Source organism: Panthera onca, chromosome B4, assembly GCF_046562875.1.
Source record: "Panthera onca isolate mPanOnc1 chromosome B4, mPanOnc1 haplotype 2, whole genome shotgun sequence".
Classification (NCBI taxonomy): Eukaryota; Metazoa; Chordata; class Mammalia; order Carnivora; family Felidae; genus Panthera; species Panthera onca.
The window spans coordinates 93,450,202-93,467,880 of NC_138345.1; positions in this window are offsets into that span (position 1 = coordinate 93,450,202).

Below are 17,679 nucleotides of genomic sequence, written 5' to 3' on the forward strand. Positions count from 1 at the left end.
GGGTTTTTAGCCTCTCTGCCCTTAACTTAAATTCTAGTGAGGGAAAAGATATGTAATTCTCACAACAACTCTTTGAAAACTCTATCTCCACTTTACATGTGTGGAAATTGAAGCTTATAGAGGTTAACAAATATGTTCAAGTTTTCAGAGCTAACAAATGATCCATCAGGGACTCAAAACGTGGTCTCACTGACCCCCAAACCATGTTGAGTAAGACCTGTGGTGTTGTTTGCCTGGACTTCTGCAGTAGCTCCCATGTCTTCAGTGTCTCCCTCCCCTCTGCTTCCCATGGTTGAAAAGTGTTTTATTCCTAAAACAGGAGTCATAGTAGATTATCTCCCTTAGTAAACCCATACTTCATAAAGTGGAGCATTATCTGAAGATGAGCTCTTACCAAGCAGTCATTGTGATCTGGTAACATTTTCTATGGAAGTCAACCATAGAAACTGATAGCAGCAAGCCTGACATAGGGCTTGGACTCATGAACCACGCGATCATGACCTGAGCGGAATTCGGATGCTCAACCAACTGAGCCACCCACGTGCCCCAACCATAACGATCTTCTTTAAGAACAACAACGAAAACAGTTCATCTGGGCCGGAATCCATTTCACTTGAGATGTCAACTCATAAAGAGTTGGGAAACATGTGGCACATCAGAAATTAAGTCACACAAGAATATCAACATCATTACTTTTCTTGCTGAGGTGTGGTCATCATGCATGATCAAATTATACTAGCTTTGTTTCAGCCACATCACTTTGTACTCTGATCATAATTTTATCTTTTTAATTATTACTGAATGAAGCATTAAGAATTAAGCTATGATATAATGTAGTAGAGATTGGCCAGTTCACCATGCTGTTTCCATCTCCCTCCTGAGTCCAGGAGGTGCTTTTTTGGGGAGGTGAGGCCATGTGGCTGAGTTCTGGCCAACAGGAAGCAGGGGAAGGGGAAGGGGAAGGGGAAGGGGAAGGGAAAGGGGAAGACCATTTCTGAGTATAGCCTTTAAAACCTTTCTCTTCCTGCTCCCCTCTGCTGGCCAGACACAGGATTCAGTAGAGGACTCCGGATGCAAGAAACTGGGGTCCTCAAATGACAGTGTGGAGGAGAATCCAACCCCTCCCCAGCCCACACTGGACAGTCCTATGACATGACTGCAAATTAAACGTATATCGTAGTAAACCACCGATTCTCTTGGGTAAGGGTAGTAACTGATACACACAAATAATAAGTACAGGAATAAAATGAATGGGCACATTAAATATATGAAATGTGCACTTTCTAATGAAATCTATCTGTGGCAAAACCCAGAAAGGTTCTATACTCTAAAGAGTCCTGGATTTTCTAATAACAACTCAGCGGACTTTCCTGTTTGGATTTAATCGGGCTTGGGTAACAGAGCTATAAATTTATGTGGCTAAATATTTAGCAGTGTTGACAAAACTAAGTTTCTGGTAATTGATGGTGCATCTGGAATTAAACATTGTTTTTTCCTTCCCCTGTAGTTCCGTGTTCACAATCTGGTAGATGATATACCCTAGTTTAAAGTAGTCATAAGTTGTTCCCGTTTAACCAGTGTTTTAGTTATTTATTTTATCTGTGACTATGTTGGGTCCCTAAAATTGTTTGGGCTCAGGGCATCTCCATAAAATAGTGTTTAATTCTACGGTTTCACTAATGTGGCTTTACATTTCATTATTTCTGGTCCTTTAAAACTTTTCTTTGCTTTTTAAAAAATAAAAAACTAAATAAATAAATAAATAAATAAATAAATAAAAGCTTTGCTTTTTGTTATCAGCATGATTTAAAAATTTTTTTTTAACGTTTATTTATTTTTGAGACAGAGAGACAGAGCATGAACAGGGGAGGGGCAGAGAGAGAGGGAGACACAGAATCTGAAACAGGCTCCAGGCTCTGAGCTGTCAGCACAGAGCCCGACGCGGGGCTTGAACTCACGGACCACGAGATCATGACCTGAGCCGAAGTCGGACGCTTAACCGACCGAACCACCCAGGCGCCCCAGCATGATTTTATTTGTGAGCAACTAGACCAACTCTCAACACATGCAGAATTAAATAAAATCACATCTATGTCCTAGGAGAGCCAAAGAAATGCATTATCATTTTAGTTGAGTTACGGATTTCCAATAATAGAGGGAAGAATTAGATAATGATATGACACTCGATCTTTTGAAAGTTATGGAACCCTGTTATGACCACTATTAAGTCTCCCTGTGACGGATTAGGATTAAATAAAGTCATCAAGTCCTGTGACCTGGATGGAAGCTTTCTCAGGGCAATAGGACACCTTAGTGCCGTAGGGCAAAGCATCAACTATGACTCAGGCTGACACAGTGTTTCCTCATTGGAAAGATTTATAATTCAATATAGAAATGATGAAGTAAACTCCAGATTATTCATACTTTTTGTTAAATTTAGGATAATCCATGTATATTTGGTATTTTGGATACTGGGAATACTTAAGAATTTGGTAAATTAAGGTGTCTGGCGAGTTGTGATTCCAATTTAGAAAAAGTTAATTGGGTTAGTTGACTTAGACCTCAGAGAAAAAAAGATAATTTTTCTTGGATTATAAGCAGTAATTGGATAATTAAAAGAAGCTAATTTTAACTATTTTTAGAAATTTAATTTAGGAAATGTAAAAATTATGTGTCTAATAATATTTATTTGATAACCAATTAAAGCACAAAAATTAAACAGATTAACATTATAAGTGCAATTTTAAGATTATTAAGTTGTAAAACTATTGCAAGTGATTCTATTACACTCTCTTCTAGATTTGTAAGTGCAATAATAAGATTTGTAAGTTGAAATCTTGGGAACAAATCTTTTTAAATTATAATTTAAAATAGAAATAAAAAGAAAAAGAAAAGACCTTGAACAATCTTTTTAGGGCATGAAAGTCACCTTTGAGAACACCATAAAAATCCCATGATTATTATTTTTCTTTTTTTCTATTGCGCTGAAGATACCCTTGGCACCAATATCATCTTTTTCTTCCCCTAGTATTAAATATTCTGTATCTTAAAAAAATACTATGCATTTTTCCCCTTTTTTATTTTCATGCTGGTTAGTCAACACACCGCGTTATATTATTTTCAAAGGTACAATTCAGTGATTCAACAATTCTGTACATCACCTGGTGCTTATCGTGACAAGTGTCCTCCTTAATCCCCATCACCTATTTACTAACCCGCTCCCCCACCCACCTCCCCTCTTCAGTTTGTTCTCTCTAGTTAAGAATCTGTTTCTTGATTCTCTTTCTCTGTCTCTCTTTTCCCCTTTGCTCATTTGTTTCGTTTCTTAAATTCCGAATATGAGTGAGATCATGGCATTTGTCTTTCTCTGACCGACTTACTTTGTTTAGCACTACATTCTGTAGCTCCATCCATGTTGTTGCAGGTGGCAAGATTTCTTTCATTTTGTGGCTGAATAATATTTCATTGTATATGGAATACACCACATCTCTTTATCCATTCATCAATTAATGGTCACTTGGGCTGCTTCCATATCTTGCCTGATTGTAAATAATGCTGCTAGAAACATAGGGGCGCATGTATCCCTTTGAATTACTGTTGTTGTATTCTTTGGGTAAATACCCAGTAGTGCAATTGCTGGATCATGAGGTAGTTCTATTTTTGAGTTTTTGAGGAACCTCAGGGGCACCTGGGTGGTCCAGTTGGTTAAGCGTCCAACTTCAGCTCAGTTCGTGATCTCACAGTTCACAGGTTCCAGCCCCAAAATACTATGAATTTTTAAATAAAATGCGAAGGTGATCATCTTTAAGCAGTAAGTTGTAAAATGTTTTGTAAATTGAAAATTTAAAAATCTTTCATGTGGTCATTTACTGGTATTATGGACATTTGTCTATACACATTCAGAAGCCACCCTCTCATACCAAAAAGGTAAAGGCGGTAGTAAGGACCCATAGTAAAGCTGCACAGAATTCACTTTTCAGCGTGGGTGGGGCAGAAGAATAATACACAGGTGGATACATGATTCTTTTTAACCTTGGGATCTGTGAGCTTGCTTTGTCTTTGAGATAATGGTTTCTGATATCGTCTATAAACTTCTTTTGGAGGTGACAGATGACAGTCTTCCTAATTTGAGCATCCTTGACATCAAAATGCCTGATAGAAGGTTCCCAGTCAGTCCATCTGGACCGCGAAGCGCAAATAGTGCTCTGCAAGCTCTCGTGTTTCCTTAGAGACAACACGGGGACAGTCTAGGGCTCCCCCCATTCAGCCCGAGCAGCTTCGCTCCTAATGTGTTTTCTTCACTGGGCTTCTAGTTGGATTGAGAGAGCAGCTTCCATAGCTTTGCAGGTTGTGAAGACCACTGGGCCACAGGGTGCTTTTTCCAGAAGCAGTGGCAGCACGCTCTGTGAGTACACATTATCCTAAAGATGGCAAGGCCCAGTGGGAAAACTATTAATTGCACGATGAGATGATTGAGGGACCGTTAGTGTTCTGTTTTTCTAAAATGTAAAGAGCTTCACAAACACCAACTAGTTTACTAGCCCTTGAACGAAACTGTGGGGCAACCACCTTGCTTTTAAATTCCTTTATTTGGAAATAGGATCATTCCTGTTTGCTTGCGTAATTTAAGACGCTTCCATGCTTCTATTCAGAAAACTCTCTCATTTTTTTTGGCACTGAGGATGCAGTCTACCACTGTGAATCTGTGGGTTAGTCAAGGCCACTGATGTGGCAGAACAGGTCTTTTTATGCTTTCTTTCCTAGAGCTCAACTACCCCTGAGGTTAAAGGAACACAAGGGAGATTTTTAAAATTTAACTTAAGACTGGGAAGGAGGCAAACTTGTAGCATAATTTTGCCTCCTGGCAAAATGCTAGCAGGAGGGTTTGTGTTTACTTATGTTTATCTATAGTACAAAAGTTCTGATGAGTTTTTAGATGCTTTATTCTGTGGCCCTGCCATCAAGACTACCACATGTGAAGCCTGAAATGGATATGAATGACCAATGGCTCAAGCCAGAAGTTGGATATAAAAGGAGGCAAGGCAAGAAGTGGAACAGAAAGGGTTAAACTTGATGAAGGGAATGTGCTTGGGGGTTATAAGACATAAGGGAGAGGGTCATAGGGCACCATGTGGCAATCTAAATCATGCAATGTATCCAGGCCTCTAGGACCATAGCCCTGTTCTTGTGGCTAAGAATCCCCAGAATCTCCTCCTCCCTAATTGGAACATAAGTTTTGGCAAGCAACAGAGTGAACATTCTTCAGGATTCCAAGTGTGTGCTTGACTTACTGATTAACAGTAAAATGGCATTTTGGGAGAGATTTGAACCATTATCTTAAGATTTAGCAAGATGTAGGCATGATTTCCCTCTCTGAGCTAGATCATACTTCCTTTTTGAAAAGTCACAATGACATGGCAGTCCAGAAACACTAAGAGTTCAGCTAAAAGGATTTTACAGTCTCATATTCTCCCCCTTGAGATTCAAGGCTAAGCAATATTCAGATTTTAGCCCTACTGTTTGCTGGCCTGGCCTGAAAATGGACTTTTCACTTGTCTGAATAGATCTGGGCCTCAAGCTGGCAGCAAACTCCAAAGAACTTTCTGTAAGGATGGAAATTTTCCGTATTTGCACTATCCAATATGGTAGCCACCAGTGACTAACACAACCGAGAAGCTGAATTTTTTATTTTGTTTAACCAATTTAAATGTGAATGGCCTCATGTCGCTAGTGGCTAATATCTAGAGTATTGGCAATAGACGAGATGGGGACTACTCACACATTGCAGATGAGCCTAGTGGGCCTGCTGGGCTACAGTCCTCAAGGGGGAGGGAGTTTGACCCATTTCATTATTTTCTTGCAGGGAGTAAATTATAGACCTTTGGTGACAGTCACTGGTAATTTTCCTATCTCATTTGAGACACTGAAGGGCAAGTTTCAACATATTTCTAATAGAATTGTAAAACAGCAAGCAGGAAGAATCTCTAACTAAGAAGACTTTGAACAATAGGAGCCTGTCTCTGGGAAGGAGCCTCCAGGGGACACAATGCTTTTCTTAAGGACCAGGACCAATAGTCCAGTCTCTTAATTCTACCTGCTTCCAATGAGAAGGAAAAATTGTCACCTGGTGATGTCAGATGTCCCAGAACCTATATGAGGGAATTTCCTGAGGTCCTTTATCAAAAGCTCCCTTCCTTGTAGTGATAGGTACCTGGTGCTGGAGAAAATGACCATTTTCTCTGGCCAGTAGACCACTACATTAGAGTCCAGTTATTAGTATAACAGGACTGTGATTTTGAGCACTAATTTACTGGGTACGTCTTATGCACTGGGCATAAGAATTACCTTGAATAATCCTTACAACAGCAAAATAAGTACCATTGTTACCTAGTTCTGTAGCCAAGGAAACTGAGGACTAGAAAGGTTAACTAACTTACCCAAGGTCAAAGTGAGTGGCAGAGCACGCAGATAAGCCATGTGAGCCTGAACCCATGCTCAAATCACCTGCTAAACACCATCTTCTTGGTATATATGCAGTTGGAGAACATGGCTCTCTGTTCTACTTACTGCTTGCCATCAGTCTGTTCACGAACGATTATTTCCTTCCTTTCTTCCTAAGAGGGTAATTGAACCAAATGTGAACCCATACACTCAATATGCAACCGGCCAATAAAAATGGACACCAAATTTTGCAGCGTAGAGGGACAGGCAATTTATTGGTGTGGCTCCACCCAGGAGAACAGGGAGCTTATGCTCCAAAGTCCTGAAGTCTCCGATGGCTTGCAAGGGAGGGATTTTAAGGGCAAAATTGGGGGCTGGGGTTTCCTGAGAAGATGGACACCACTGATTGGAGATTATGAGGCCATGTTAGCAGATATTACTTAAAAACTTCTAGTGCCACTTAGCCTGGTCCTGCCCCAGAGGTCTCTTCTATCTCAAGAGATTCAGAATATGAAAAAATATCTTCATTTTTTATGTTAGAGATTTCATTAAGTCTTTAGGGTAGTGCTGATTAACTACTTAGAAGCCAGTGGGGTTATACCGCTACCTGTTCCTTTGAATGGTAAGCAAGCATCCCTTCTCTTGAGCCTAGGCCTCCATCTTCCTTGGCTGGTCCAGCCCTGCCTGGAGGTGATACAACCTCTAATGTTCATTCTTTCATCTGAACTGACAAAATGGACTCCAGCTTCAAGAGTCATGGGAAAGGGAGCATACAGCTCTGAAGAGTAAGAACAAGGCAATACTCAGGATTCAGTTCTAGAACGTCTGCCCCCTTTAGATCCATGTTTCCTACAGTTGGCCACACTTGCTCAGCTTGCATGCCTGTGTCACCTTGCTTCCCTGACCCTGAAGAAAGCCTCCATTCACTTGGTGAGCACTGGCACTGAAGCGATAGTGGGAGGCTGCTGTCTGCACCCAAATTCTTCTCCTTGGCATTCTCGGTGGCACCTCACTCTGTCAAAGCCCACGTGGCCTTAACATGCATCTGGGTGTCTTGATAATAAACGGATTTTTGCAAACAAATATATGAACATCCTTGTGTTCTCTTTCATTAGCTCTTTCGTTAGCCAGTCATAGCAAGTTGCACAATGGTTGCGTCTAGTTAAAAAATAAGGCTGTTGTTTTTTTTCTCTTTGAGGCTATTATCTATGTCCCTTGACTGTGGCTTGTTGGGGAGGGTGTTGTAGAAAAACAATGACCTCCAAGTCAGGCGGATCTGGCTCTGAATTCCAGTTTTATCATTTACTCATTCAAAAACATCCGTTAATCCTCTGCTGTGTGCCAGGATTTAAGAGCTGGGATAAAGCTGTGAAGAAAACAAAGATTCCTGCCCTCACAGAGCTTACACTCAAGTGGAATGAGATAAACGTTCAATAAGATAGATGAGGGGAACAAATAGTATGTCAGCTGGTGAGAAGTGCTGAGGACAAATAGAGCAGGGACGGGGGGTAGAAAGGGTCAAAGCAGCTAGCCAGCAAAGACCGAGCTGAGGGAGTGTCATTTGCGTCGAGACCGGAAGGAGGCGAGGGAATGGATGTGTATGCGTTAGTCGTGTGATGTCAGGTAAAAGTCACCTCAGTTTCTCCACCTTAATTTAGTCAACTCTGAAATGGGAACAAAAGCCATGTTGCTGACGTGTTCTGAAGGCCTGGCCCCAGTTGTGAAGGGTCTGGCCCAGGCACACACAGGACCATGAGTGACCAGAGCTATGATTACTGTGTTCATCACCAGCACCCACACTGCAGTAGCAGCAGCAAGAGCCCTGCCATTATAAACAGCTGGTTGCTAGAACTGGAGATCCTTTATTTACACATCTAGTATCCCTAAATGACCTGCTAAGAAAATGCAGGTAATCATTTAATTCTGAAGACTGAGTGAAATGCTCTAGCCTTGGAAGAGGGACATATGGTTTAAATATCTCTAGCAGTCAGTCTTGGCAGGAAACACAGGCGCCCTCAAATGGGGTAACTGGAGGAGAGTTTACAGAGAGGAATATAAAAAAAAAAAGTTTTTTAAAATGTTTTCATTTATTTTTTGAGGGAGAGACAGACAGAACACAAGTGGGGGAGGAGCAGAGGGAGAGGGAGACAAAGAATCTGAAGCCGGCTCCGGGCTCTGAGCTGTCAGCACAGAGCCCAATGCGGAGCTTGAACTCGTCAACTGCGAGACCGTGACTGGAGCCGAAGTTGGACGCTTAACCGAATGAGCCACCCAGGCGTCCCTGGAGAGGAATATTTAAAAGATGGGCGGTGTGTAGGGAAACCACAGGAGTACTGTAGTGCCCCAGAACAAGACCCAGGCTTGAAGGGATGAGGAGAACGGTTGATTACCAGAAGCCAGAGACAGGGAGAGCCGCGTGGAGAAGGGTGCTAGGCAGGAGCTGTGGCTTTACAGCTTCCTGGCTCTCCGTGCAGGGATACAGCCAGCCTGCAGTGACCCCACAAGGAGGGAGCAAGGGTGTGAAGATGCCAATGTCACTCTCCTTCTTTCCTCACTTTTCCCATCAGGGCCCCCATTGGCCAAACCCAACTGGCAATCTGAGAGTAAGAGAGACAGGGGAGCAGTGCACGGGGCCGGCCTCTTGGGAAACAGGGCAGGTGGACAAGGGTGAAAGGGATCAAGGGGACCACAGAAGATACTAGAATAATACTGAAGGGCAAACTAAATGTAATGCCCTGGTTCCCCTGACAGTCACCACTGTCGGACTGAGGGAAAGCATCCTTAGTTCTTTCCTTCCTTTAGTCACGTTTGTTGCTTTTCTCTGGGTTCACCTCTGCCCTTATAAAGTCTAAGATTTGGTTAGGAGTTTTGAAAGAAAACCAGCTTACAAAAAAAAAAGTGGCCCAGTTGTGTGTAAAGCTGGAGATGGCTAACCCAGCCAGTCTCTACCCTGGGTAGCACACTGCTGACAAGGACAAAACTCTTAGCTTGTCACTCACCAGCAGGAAAAAAGGCAAGAGTAGAGGGGTTCCTGACCAAGAGCACAGCAGATTCACCATTTTGTTTTTTTAATGACATTTAAGCTGTGATGTGAAGTAGAAAAGAGCCAGATTTGAAGTCATATCAACAATGCAATCCCAACCATGTAAAAAATATGTATATGCATGGAAATAAGACTAAAAAAACCCAAACTATTTATGATTATTTATAGACTATAGATTATGATTTTTCTCTTAAGCATTTTCTGTGTTTTTTCCACATTTCATCAATGAATATGTATTCATTCCTTCTTAAAGATTATTATTTTTTTTTAAGTTAAGTTATTTTTGAGAGAGAGAGAGAGTGTGAGCTGGGGAGGGACAGAGGGAAAGGGAGAGAGAGAGAATCCCAAGCAGGCTCCACATCACCAGCGCAGAGCCCGACGTGGGGCTCAATCTCACAAACCATGAGATCGTGACTTGAGCTGAGATCGAGAGTTGGACGCTCAACCTACGGAGCCACCCAGGTGTCTCAATATGTATTCCTTTTAAAATAAAAATGAAACCCATAAAAGTTTTTTGTTTTTTGTTTTTTTCCATTTTGTTTGTTTTCTTTTTAAAAATTTTTTAATGTTTATTTATATTTGAGAGGCAGAGAGAGATTGAGTGCAAGCAGGGGAGGGACAGAGAGAGAGGGAGGCGTAGAATCCCAAGCAGGCTCCAGGCTCTGAGCTGTCAGCACAGAGCCTGAGGATCATGACCTGAGCTGAAGTCAGATGTTTATCTGACTGAGCCACCCAGGCGCCCCTGTTTGTTCGTTTGTTTTTAGAGAAAAAAGAGTTCGAGCAGGGGAGGGGAAGGGGGAGAAAGAGAGAGAATCTTTAAGTAGTCTCCACACTCAGTGTGGAGCTATATGCAGGGCTGGATCCCACAAGCCTGGGATCATGACCTGAGCCAAAATCAAGAGTCCGATGCTCAACTGACTGAGCCACCCAGGTGTCCCTAAAAGTTATTATTATTTTTAATAAAGGGAGTATTACTTGTTTCCTATAATTCACATCTCTGCTTAAAACTATAAGAATGGTTATAGCTTTCATTTATGGAAAACTTTAATCCAGCATCATTTAAAAAAGACTCATTTTGATTATTTTGTTGCTTTTAAGAAAATGATCTTACGGATGATTTCTAAAAAGAGCATGCTAAGCAATTTAAATGGTATTTCCTCTATACTAGTTCCACCTTTTTCTAAAATCTTTTTTAAAGTTTATTTATTTATTTTTTTTAGTAATCTCTAGACCCAACATGGGGCTCGAACTCCTAGCTCCAAGAGCAGTTACATGCTCTTCAGACTGAGCCAGCCAGGTACTCTATACTAGTTAGATCTTGACTCATGCTTGTATGTAATACTAAAGATATGCTTTGAGAGCTTCGATCCATGTATGTCAAATTCATCTTTATCAGCTACTAAAATTCTCAGACTGGAAATACATCATTGTAAAACATTAAATCTAATCTACTGAATTAATAATCATTTTCTTAGATTGGATTAACCACAAAGTGGATCCGGAGAGAATGGTATGTCACTTTTTTCTTCACTTCACACTAAGATCAAATCTGTACAGCTCAACAAACCCGTGAGCACACGGCAGGTATGCCTGGTCCTGGATTAGGTGCTGGATATACACAAGAGAATAAGACAAGTCCCCTGCCCTTAAAGAGACATAGCAGTTGAGACAGCCACTGAGAGGATTTCAGTCCTGTATGGTAACTGCAAATAAAGCTACCTGTGCAAGGGAGTATGGTCAGTAATATTGTAATAATGTTGTATGGTGACAGATGGTGCCTACACTTGTCATGGTGACCATAGCATAATGTATGGAATGTCAAATCACTATGTTGTACACCTGAAACTAATACAACATTGTATATCAACTATACTTCAATAAAAATAAATAAAACAAATTAAAAAAAGAAAAAAAGAAAAGCTAGCTGCCAAGGGCTAGGATAGCTCAGTCAAGAAGTTTGAAGAATGAGCTACTCAATTTAAAACAAAAGATAAAAACCAGGGGAACCTGGCTGGCCTAGTCAGTGGAGTGTGCGACTCTTGATTTTGGGGTCATGAGTTCGAGCCTCATGTTGGGTGCAGAGATTTAAAAAACTAAAATCTTTAGGAGCACCTGGGTGGCTCAGTCAGTTAAGCATCTGACTCCTGATATATCAGCTTAGGTCATGATCTCATGGTTCGTGAGGTCAAGCCCCAGACTGAGCTCTGTGTCAGGCTCCACACTGCTAGCATGGAAACTGCTTGGGCTTCTCTTTCTCATTCTCTCTCGGCCCCTCCTCCATGCGTTCTTGCTAGCACGTGCCCTCTTTTTCTCTCTCTCAAAATAAATAAATTTAAAACAAATAAAAATAAAATCTTTGAAACAAAAACCAAAAACAAAACAAAAACTTAACTTGCTACTGAGCTGACCGACTCTTTGGTAACTGTAACTCTTTGTTTTTGGATTTTTACTGAGCTGATCAGGATGGAAGCCAGTGTGACCAGGCTTGTGGCAGTGAGTGACATCTCAACAGGCTTGATCCTGCTCAGCTGCCCGCAGTCCCGTCACCCTCTCGAAGATGGGGACAACCACACACTCACATGGGCCATCGGCGATGGCTCATTGAGGCCAGCTGCCTCCTTCAAGACAACACCTCTTCTGCGGAGCTGTGCCCTGCCAGCTTTGGGGGACCACCTTCTTGCAAGTTGTCAAGAAGTCCCAAGTTGCCTTTGGTAGCGGAATGTGGAAGGTAGACAGCAAAGAGTAAAACAATCCCAACAAGTGTGGGTTTCGTTTTGGAAAACGTGGAATGCTCTGGATGGTGAACAATTTCACTCAAAGTGACGGGCAAGAGCTGGTGCATGGGGTGGAGGTGGACGTGGTACTCAGGTGGGACCTACTGGTGGAGCCACATGGCAGATGGTGGCGGGGTCTGTTGTTTGGTTGGTGCCTGTGTTATATCAGCTATTAAGTGTTTTGACCATCTTCCCTGCAGGGAAGAGTGTGTGTGTACCCTAAATAACTGTGTCGGGGGACAGAGACCTTTCTCATTGTTCTCTTAAAACTGTTAGTGTTTAGGCACGGAGGTATAAATTCTTTTTTTTTTTTTTTTTACTTTTAATGTTTATTTATTTTTGAGAGAAAGAGAGAGACAAGAGTGTGAGCTGGGGAGGGGCAGAGAGAGAGGGAGACACAAAATCTGAAGCAGGCTCCAGGATCTGAGCTGTCAGCACAGAGCCCGATACGGGGCTTGAGCCCACGAACCGCAAGATCATGACCTGAGCCGAAGTCAGATACTTAACCGACTGAGCCACCCAGATGCCCCTCAATTCTTACCATAACAGAATGTCATAACTTTTAGCTCAGATAGGACTTGCTTTGGGACTTAAGTACGACTCAATTTAGATTCGGGATATTGGATTATATTAGAATAGTTCATCAAGTAGACTTTCTTTTTTCAAATAGTCTCCTAGAAAATTTTAATGATTTTTTTCAGGTCCTTGTAACCAAACTAATCTTTCCAACACAAACCATTGTCTCTAAACCTGTAAATTCTTTGAAAACTTTAATCTTTCATAATTATATGAAGCTTGTTTTCTTTAAGAGGCCTTTCATTATTGCTTGTAACTAGAGTCCCTAAATATTTTAAAAGCTTCTTTGTCTGGTAAAATGGAAAGTCAGGACTCAAAGCCATTAAACCTCTGCCAGGCTGCCCAGCTGTCTCGGCCACTCTTTTAGCTGAAATCCTCAAAGCTGAGATCTGGAGGAGGTCTGGAACAACTGGGGCACAAAGTGCCGTGGTAATCGGCAGATTGGCCACACTTTACTCTGGTTTCATTCCGTCACAATTACTCTGCACTGGCTGTTTCAGCTCAAAGCCAATGTTTCTGTTGACTGTCCACAGACGCAAACCACAGTAATGGCTTTTTCTGTCAATTCTCCACTCCAAGTTAATAAGTGAGAAATTTTAAGACCCCTGGGGTAAGTTCTCTATTTAAGAGTGAAAATGACTTTTTAAACGCCACCTCTGCTTTGCTCCCCTCTTACCCCCACCCCCCACCCCCCCAATTGTTCTCTGCCTGGAATGAAAATTGAGATCACCAGGACTGCAGTACTAGTTAAGATAACAATTTGCTACTGATACGGAACTTCATTAGCAGAAGGGAAAATGTAATTGTAAAGACAAATGGAAAGCATGCCAAGCTTCGAACATGCTTATGCAATAGCTCATATTTGTAAAAATCATCCAGTGTACTCAGCCGTTTTACATACATAACCGTATTTAATGCTTGCAACAGTCCTGAGAGGTAGTGGCTGTTCTCTCTACTGGTGAGGAACTGAAGTTGAGCAGTTAAATCCAGCCAAGGGCAGTCACCGTCCCCTTAGACCAGTACCCTCATGTACCGAGGGCGCTATTCCTGAGGAAGCCGAACCAGCTGCAGCCAAAAGAAAAGTCTGACCACGTGGGTAAACATGGGATGTGGAAAGTACAGTGAAGAGACAGTAGGGTGGCCGGATGGTCTCTGGAAACTCTATCACACTGAAGCCTGTGTCCTGGCAGCTATGTCCTGGTACCCTCCTCCACCAGCACCTTTGCACAGGTTGAGGATGGACACGTGTTCCGTGCCCGGCATCAGTGGGAAGCCAGAGAGGGAGCAGTTATCAGACCCCAGGGAGAGCTGTGGCTGGGGATTAGGGCCTCCTGACAGGTGCTCTGACTTGGGTACTGGCGTTAGGTAGAGAAAAGTAGCTATAGGTGAGCCATGGCTTGGTGCAGAAGAAATAGAAGGAATGAGTAACCGGACCGCTCTCTCCTTGCCATCTGATCTTTTGCTGGTGGTGCTCATTGGCTAAGCCCAACCAGAGGGCATAGGAAGTCAGGTGAAGCCATCTCTAGAAGTCAGCCTCCCAAGGCACAAAGCAAGGTGGGGGTGAGTGAAATATGGACCTGGGAACAGGAAGGGAAAAGGGGGAATATATAGGACAGTGGCCAGTTTTAATACAAAGATCATATTATCCTGCCCTCGAGGACTGCATTTCCTGGTGGGGAATTGAAAGAAGCATGCAGGATGTCAGGATTCTCCCGGTTTTCCTCCTTTCTTATCTCCTTATCCCCCTTCCTTATCTCAAACAATTGCCTAGCCAGAAATCGCCAGATGCTTTTGGGGATGGAACACAAAGGTCGATCCAAGTTGCTTATAGTCCAAGAGAAGAAATGACACGTTGTGATAGTACTGTAGACTGGCATTCAACATCCATCTCATTTTCCTTTAAGTGTGCTTTTCGTACTACAGAGCCTAGAAAGCTGGGGGAAAAAAAAAGCAAAAACTGCATTTCCCAGATTCTGTTGCCATGAGGTTCTGGATATGATTTAGGTTCAACCACTTATATGCACTTGAGGGAAATTAAGAAAGCAGAAGCAAACTATAAGTCATAACATCTTCTCCTTCTGCTCCCGACGATGGCCACTGAGGTGCTGGTAGGGGGTGTTCAGAGACGAGGTCCAGGGCCGCTGTTCTGTGGGTGCACATTGCAGCCAAGATGATTTGGTTCTGGGGCTGAGACAGTCGCCAGATCACAGGGACTTCCTGATGGCGGTGGTTTCCCAGCTGTGGCAATGGTGAAACGATTCAAGAGCCAGTGGCTTTTTGACCACAGAGGCGGCTACAGCAGCACACTTAGTGGCTTGGCTGGGCTGGAAGGTTCAGTCTAGATTCTGTTTCTTTAATCTTCCCAACAATTTGGCAAGTCATCTAATATCCTGCCAAAAATTTCTTCCTGCTTGAACTACATTCTGTCTTTGCAATTAAGCTTTTTTTTTTTTTTAATTTTTTTTTTAACGTTTATTTATTTTTGAGACAGAGAGAGACAGAGCATGAATGGGGGAGGGGCAGAGAGAGAGGGAGACACAGAATCGGAAGCAGGCTCCAGGCTCTGAGCCATCAGCCCAGAGCCCGACGTGGGGCTCGAACTCACGGACCGTGAGATTGTGACCTGAGCTGAAGTCCGACGCTTAACCGACTGAGCCACCCAGGCGCCCCTGCAATTAAGCTTTGAGTACTACAGAAATAAATCTGAATATCTCAACATGCAAAGTAGAAAGGAGTAAGTGCTACTAGACATATAGATTAGGTACCCTGCAAATCTTGGAGGAACTAGAGGTTGGGTTTATATTACGGAAGATTTGGGAAAAATCCCCTTCGTGGATTCTGAGACCTCTTGACAGTTTCATGTAATGAGTTTTCCTTTTCCACGGAGGCAGATGGGACTAACAGACACTGTGACTATTGTCTGTTGTATTTAAGTAAGCACACAAGTCTGTGTATCCATTCCCAGAGATGGGCTGCAAGTCTGCAATGAGGAAAGAAAAATACTACATTTGCAAATTCCCTGGCAATAGTCTCTTTTAACTCCAGAAATCATACTTGCTTGCTTTTTAAGTTTTTATTCAAAAATTAAAGGGGCACATGGATGACTCAGTCGGTTAAGCATCCGACTTTGGCTCAGGTCATGATCTCACAATCCGTGGGTTCGAGCCCCACATCGGGCTCTGTGCTGACAGCTCAGAGCCTGGAGCCTACTTCTGATTCTGTGTTTCCCCTCTCTCTGTCTCTAAACAATAAATAAATGTTAAAAAAAATTTTAAGGAAAATTGTGTTTATCAGCATCCTTAATAATACTATAGAAATCCAAAGTTTTCCCCGAGAAAAAGAAAAGGGATGAGGACATTTTATTTTCCACCTTGGTTGCTGTTATCTATTGCCACATGGACAAATTATCCCCAAACTTAGTGACCTAAAATAACAGTTATTAAAAAAAATAACAATTATTTTACTACATATGATTATACTGGTCATAAATTTGGACCAGCTTCAGCTAGGTGATTTTTCTATTTCAAATGACATTGATGGAGGTCACCTGGTAATATTTAGTTGGTGAAATGATTGGTCTAGAAGGTCCAAAATGGCACCTGGTGAGGATGGCTAGAAGGCTGTACTAATGGAGCACCTATACTAGGCATCTGCAACATGGTGGCCTCAGAATAGTCATGATTCTTACACAGCGGCTTACAGCTCCAAGAGCGGTCTTCTAGTGAATAGGGAGGAAGCTGCAAGGCCTTTTGTGTTCCAGCCTCAGAAGTCACCCACAAAGCTTTTGCCATACTCTATTGGTCAAAGTAGTCACATACCCACCTAGATCCAAGAAGTGGGGACCTAGATGCAACTTCCAGATGGAATGAGCATCAAAAAAATTGCAGCAATGGGGTGCCTGGGTGGCTCAGTCGGTTAAGCCTCCAACTCTTGATTTGGGCTCAGGTCATGATCTCATGGTTGTGAGATCAAGCCCTGTGTCAGGTTCAGCACCGGGCATGGAGCCTGCTTAAGAGTCTCTCTTCCTCTACCACTTGTGCTCTCTTGAAAAAAATTGCAGCAATGATTTAGAACCATCACACACCCTCTATCTCACTCCCCTTTACCCGTGTCTGTGTCTCTAGGAAAAGCCCCTGTTGCTGAGTGAACCATGACTAGAATGGTTTAGACACTTGAAGAATCTCACCTTGAAGTCAAGGACTTGAAGCAACGCAGGAATGGGTGGTCCCAGCATTGTGCTTAACAGGGAATGAAGGGTACATTTTTTGGCTAGCTTTGTGATGTCTTGCAACGTCCATTGCACTGAGAGAGGGAGAAACCTCATTTTTTGGTAGTCCTTGGGACAGCGTGTTGTCAACACAGAAACTCGGACACACAAAGTCAAGTGTGGATCCAGTGATGAGTTGAAAGTAATGTTCCTAAGACCAAAACCCAGGTTCTATATGGAGCATCAGCCTCCTGAGAAAGATCAGCTTCATGTCCTCCTGGGTAACTCTGTGGTTTTATTTATTTATTATTTTTAAAATTTTAAATGTTTATTTATTTCTGAGATAGAGAGAGACAGAGCATGAGTGGGGGAGGGGCAGAGAGAGAGGGAGACACAGAATCTGAAACAGGCTCCAGTCTCTGAGCTGTCAGCACAGAGCCTGACACAGGGCTGGAACTCACTGACCGTGAGATCACGACCTGAGCCGAAGTCAGTCGCTCAACCAACTGAGCCACCCAGGTGCCCCACTCTGTGGTTGGTTTTAGAGCCCAGCCAGGCTAAGCCTGGTGCTGGGTGCTCTGCTTCTGGGTCAGAAAAAAGGGGGTCATTCAGCAAGTTGTTGATCCTTAATTGTCAAC